This window comes from Phoxinus phoxinus (assembly GCF_949152265.1).
Source record: "Phoxinus phoxinus genome assembly, chromosome: 7".
Taxonomy (NCBI): Eukaryota; Metazoa; Chordata; class Actinopteri; order Cypriniformes; family Leuciscidae; genus Phoxinus; species Phoxinus phoxinus.
In genome coordinates this window covers 1,008,549-1,014,834 of record NC_136882.1, presented here as the reverse complement: position 1 = coordinate 1,014,834, position 6,286 = coordinate 1,008,549, and positions in this window count along the sequence as shown.

Sequence of the window (6,286 nt, the reverse complement as noted above, 5' to 3'; positions counted from 1 at the left end):
AATTTGCTGTAACTCAGGCATTGAATGTTCAATTTGCCCCAATTTCACACGTTTGATAAGAGTTCTGGTCTGAACACATTTACATGAGAGTATTCAGTTATAGTAATAGCGCCACCTACTGGCAACAGGAAGTGACATGTTCAACACTGTGATGTTGTACTAGCAACATATTAAATAAACCATTGAGTTATAAACATGTTAGAAACCTGTTAAAACATGCTAGCAATTCTTAGCTAAGTGCTAAAGCATGCAAATGCAATGAAACAGGAAGTTGTTGTTACTCAAGAAGGCAATGTCCAATCTGCCCCAAACTTCACACGTTTGATAAGAGTCCTGCCCTGAACACATTTACATGACACTTTTCAGTTATAGTAATAGCGCCACCTACTGGCAACAGGAAGTGACATGTTCAACACTGTGATGTTGTACTAGCAACATATTAAATAAACCATTGAGTTATAAACATGTTAGAAACATGTTAAAACATGCTAGCAATTCTTAGCTAAGTGCTAAAGCATGCTAATGCAATGAAACAGGAAGTTGTTGTTACTCAAGAAGGCAATGTCCAATCGGCCCCAAACTTCACACGTTTGATAAGAGTCCTGCCCTGAACACATCTACATGACACTTTTCAGTTATAGTAATAGCGCCACCTACTGGCAACAGGAAGTGACATGGTTAACACTGTGATGCAGTACTAGCAACATATTAAATATGCCATTGAGCAATAAACATGTTAGAAACATGTTAAAACATGCTAGCAATTCTTAGCTAAGTGCTAAAGCATGCTAATGCAATGAAAGAGGAAGTTGTTGTTACTCAAGAAGGCAATGTCCAATCTGCCCCAAACTTCACACGTTTGATAAGAGTCCTGCCCTGAACACATCTACATGACACTTTTCAGTTATAGTAATAGCGCCACCTACTGGCAACAGGAAGTGACATGTTTAACACTGCGATGCATTACTAGCAACATATTAAATATGCCATTGAGTTATATACATGTTAGAAACATGTTAAAACATGCTAGCAATTCTTAGCTAAGTGCTAAAGCACGCTAATGCAATGAAACGGGAAGTTGTTGTTACTGAAGAAGGCAATGTCAAATCTGCCCCAAACTTCACACGTTTGATAAGAGTCCTGCCCTGAACACATCTACATGACAATTTTAAGTTAAAGTAATTGCGCCACCTACTGTCGACAGGAAGTGACACGTTTTAAACTGTGATGCATTGCTAGCGACATATTTAATATGCCATTGAGTTCTAAACATGCTAGAAACATGCTAAAACATGCTAGCAACACTTATCTGAGTGATAACGCATGCTATTATCCCCATAATAAAGGACATTTTTGTAACTGACTTTGACATACTCCTATATTTACCTACTTCAATGCACAATGCCCACCGTGCTCTGTCTTCCTAAATCCACCGGGTGGCGGTTGGCACGGGTGCGAGGGCCCTTTCATCGCTGCTTGCAGCTTTAATTTATTATTATTATTCTTTATTATTATTATTTTACTACCTTTTGGGCACTTTTGGGGGCCTTAACGTGCTCAAAAACTCTTGAAACTTTGCACAAATGTCAGAACCCGCGGCCATTAGGGCCCGACTGAAGCTGGGACCCGGGCATGGCAGGGGGGCTCGCCAGCGCCCCCTGGAATGGGATTCAAAAACATGTCCATATCTCAAACACGCTTGCATGTAATAATATGAAACTCGGTACACGTATAGATCTCATCGGGCCGAACAACTTTCGTGCTCTAAGTTTTACGCCAGTCCAAAAGGAAGTCGGTTATTATGGGTTGTATGGAAACGCATGTTCTGGCATTTGAAACACTTGTCCTAGAGAATTCATCGGATGACCGCGAAACTCGGTGTGCATGAAGTCAAGACATGGAGGATGATAAATTGCGAGGGGATTTTTGATATCTCGAACGGTTTGGCCGTGGCGAGGAAACAAATTTATGGCGAATATTGGAAACAGGAAGTGTGTTATAACTTCTGCATACATTAATTGATCTTGATGAAACTTCAGCAGTGTGTTCGCTGTAAGAGGCCGATCACAGGGATGTGACTATTGTGAGTCAAAGTTATAGCGCCACCAACTGGCAGCAGGAAGTGTGTCACTTTCAAAATGCTTTAAAATCACCCTCTTATTTTTACCCGATTTGCTGCAAACTTCATCTGTATAATGTAAACACACGGCAGATGTAGACCTGTGAAAGGATTATTGATATCTTAAATACTGTTGCCATGGCAACGCATCAAACTTTAATATTCTTTTTGGATGCATTTGAGGCTCTTAACATGCTTCAAATTGCATGAAACTCAAAATGCATTTGACATTTATTGCCTAGTACACTTGTTTAAAGTTTCAGAAACGGGCGTGGTAAGGGGCTCAGTAGCGCCACCTTTAGTCAAAAATGGGGTATTAGTTTTACCTACAGTAACAAAAATCGGTATTTATATTTATCTCCCCGAGCCGGACAACTTTCTAATTTACAGTCATTAGCTCCGACCAACAGGAAGTCAGATATTTTGGTTTGAATGTGATTTGATGGGAATTTTGCCAGTCTCTCTCAGTGTCTGTGTGTGTGAGAGAGGAGGGGGGGCTTTATTTTAACCCTTTCTCTGCTGTGTGCAAAATCTCGGGCACTTTTGGGGCCCTTAACGTGGTCGAAAACTCTTGAAACTTTGCACACAGGTCAGAACCTGCGGCCATCAGGGCCGGGCTGAAGCTGGTACCCGGGCGTGGCAGGGGGGCTCAACAGCGCCCCCTTTAACGGGGTCCGAAAACTTGGTCCATATATCAAACTGAATATTGCATGAATTAGTATGAAACTCGGTACACATATAGATCTCATCGGGCCGAACAACTTTCGTGCTCTAAGTTTTACGCCAGCCCAACAGGAAGTCGGCTATTATGGGTTGTATGAAAACGCACGCCCCTGGAATTTTATATACTCCAAGAAATTTAATTTGATCTTCACCAAACTCGGTCAGCATGAAGTAAAGACATTGAGGATGCTAAATTGCGGATGGCTTTTTGATATCTCGAACGGTTTGGCCGTGGCGAGGAAACAAATTTATGGCGAGAAAAGAGAAACACGATGTGTTATAACGTCTTCATACATTAATTGATCTTGATGAAACTTCAGCATTGTGCTCGCTGTAAGAGGCCCATCACATGGATGTAACTAATGTGAGTCAAAGTTATAGCGCCACCAACTGGCAGCAAGAAGCGTGTTACTTTCAAGATGCTTTTGACAAAAGTGGGGGGTTAGTTTTACCTACAGTAACGAAACTTGGTATGTATATTGTGCACATCGAGCCGGACAACTTTCTAATTTACAGTCATTAGCTCTGACCAACAGGAAGTCAGATATTTTGGTTTGAATGTGGTTTTGTCTCTCTCTGCCTCTCTCTGCCAGAGTTCCCCCTGCCATTCTGTGTGTGTGAGTGAGTGTGTGTGTGTGTGTGGAGAGGGGAGGGCACACACACAGACAGCCCCCCCCCCCCATTGTGTGTGTCTGTGTGGGGAGGGGAGGGAGGGCACACACACAGACAGCCCCCCCTGTCTGTGTGTGTGGGGAGGGGGGCAGAAAGACTCTATTAAAAATAGGTATATTGTGCCATCTAGTGTTTTATACTATGTATATGTGTTTTTTTCTTTTAAACAAGTGTTTTAAAGTACAGTAATTTTAATGAATATATATACCACACTTCATAGGAATTTTCGGTGTTGTGTACTTACAATGGCTGCTGATTTCATGTGTCCGTTAAGTCCATGAGACTGTAGGGTGTCTAATTTTTCATTTTAGGTTTCAGAAGGGTGCTCACGCATACTTTGTGGTTGATATGTGCCCTCGATGTGCACTTTTGCAGAACCCACACTGATGCAAGCTCTAAAGCAGACTTCTTCTCGACAGTCAAAGCGGAGTTACGATATTGCCCGTCGTGCACAGGAACCCTAAAGGCACCGGGGTGGCGGGTTTTATATATATATATATATATATATATATATATATATATATATATATATATATATATATATAATAAATATAGCTGAAAGCAGCGATGGAGGGCCCAAGCCGGTGGCACCGCCACCTCGGTGCCTTTAGTGCAACTAAAGGCACCGGGGTGGCGGTGCCACCGGCTTGGGCCCGTAATCGCTGCTTTCAGCTATATTTATTATATATATATATATATATATATATATATATATATATATATATATTTATTATTAGGGCCCAAGCCTTGAAAAGGCGAAGGCCCTATTGTTTTTCTTGGGATTATTATTTATTATTATTATTATTATTATTTTACTACCTTTTGGGCACTTTTGGGGGCCTTAACGTGCTCAAAAACTCTTGAAACTTTGCACAAATGTCAGAACCCGCGGCCATTAGGGCCCGACTGAAGCTGGGACCCGGGCGTGGCAGGGGGGCTCGCCAGCGCCCCCTGGAATGGGATTCAAAAACATGTCCATATCTCAAACACGCTTGCATGTAATAATATGAAACTCGGTACACATATAGATCTCATCGGGCCGAACAACTTTCGTGCTCTAAGTTTTACGCCAGTCCAACAGGAAGTCGGTTATTATGGGTTGTATGGAAACGCATGTTCTGGCATTTGAAACACTTCTCCCAGAGAATTCATCGGATGACCACGAAACTCGGTCAGCATGAAGTCAAGACATGGAGGATGATAAATTGCGAGGGAATTTTTGATATCTCGAACGGTTTGGCCGTGGCGAGGAAACGCATTTATGGCGAATATTGGAAACAGGAAGTGTGTTATAACATCCTCATACATTAATTGATCTGGATGAAACTTCAGCAGTGTGTTCGCTGTAAGAGGCCGATCACATGGATGTGACTATTGTGAGTCAAAGTTATAGCGCCACCAACTGGCAGCAGGAAGTGTGTCACTTTCAAAATGCTTTGAAATCACCCTCTTATTTTTACCGATTTGCTTCAAACTTCATCTGTATAATGTAAACACACGGCAGATGTGGACCTGTGAAAGGATTATTGATATCTTAAATACTGTTGCCATGGCAACGCATCAAACTTTAATATTCTTTTTTAAAGTTTTTGAGACTCTTAGCATACTTGAAATAGCATGAAACTCGACAGACACTTTACATTTATTGCCTAGTACACTTGTGCAAAGTTTCAGAAACGGGCGTGGTAAGGGGCTCAGTAGCGCCACCTTTAGTCAAAAATGGGGTATTAGTTTTACCTACAGTAACAAAAATCGGTATTTATATTTAGCTCCCCGAGCCGGACAACTTTCTAATTTACAGTCATTAGCTCCGACCAACAGGAAGTCAGATATTTTGGTTTGAATGTGATTTGATAGGAATTTTGCCAGTCTCTCTCAGTGTCTGTGTGTGTGAGAGAGGAGGGGGGGCTTTATTTTAACCCTTTCTCTGCTGTGTGGGACTTCTCGGGCACTTTTGGGGCCCTTAACGTGCTCGAAAACTCTTGAAACTTTGCACACAGGTCAGAACCTGCGGCCATCAGGGCCGGGCTGAAGCTGGTACCTGGGCGTGGCAGGGGGGCTCAACAGCGCCCCCTTTAACGGGGTCCGAAAACTTGGTCCATATATCAAACTGAATATTGCATGTAATAATATGAAACTCGGTACACATATAGATCTCATCGGGCCGAACAACTTTCGTGCTCTAAGTTTTACGCCAGTCCAACAGGAAGTCGGCTATTATGGGTTGTATGAAAACGCACGCCCCTGGAATTTTATATACTCCTCCAAGAAATTTAATTTGATCTTCACCAAACTCGGTCAGCATGAAGTCAAGACATTGAGGACGCTAAATTGCGGACGGATTTTTGATATCTCGAATGGTTTGGCCGTGGCGAGGAAACGAAGTTATGGCGAGAAAAGAAAAACACAATGTGTTATAACGTCTTCATACATTTATTGATCTTGATGAAACTTCAGCAGTGTGTTTGTTGTAATATGGCGATCACATGGATGTGACTATTGTGAGTCAAAGTTATAGCGCCACCAACTGGCAGCAGGAAGTGTGTTACTTTCAAGATACTTTTGACTAAAGTGGGGGGGTTATTTTTACCTACAGTCACAAAACTCGGTCTGTATATTATGCTTATCGATCCGGACAACTTTCTCTTTTACAGTCATAAGCTCCGACCAACAGGAAGTCAGATATTTTGGTTTGAATGTGGTTTTGTCTCTCTCTGACAGAGTTCCCCCTGCCATTCTCTCTGTGTGTGTGTGTGTGTGTGTGTGTGTGTG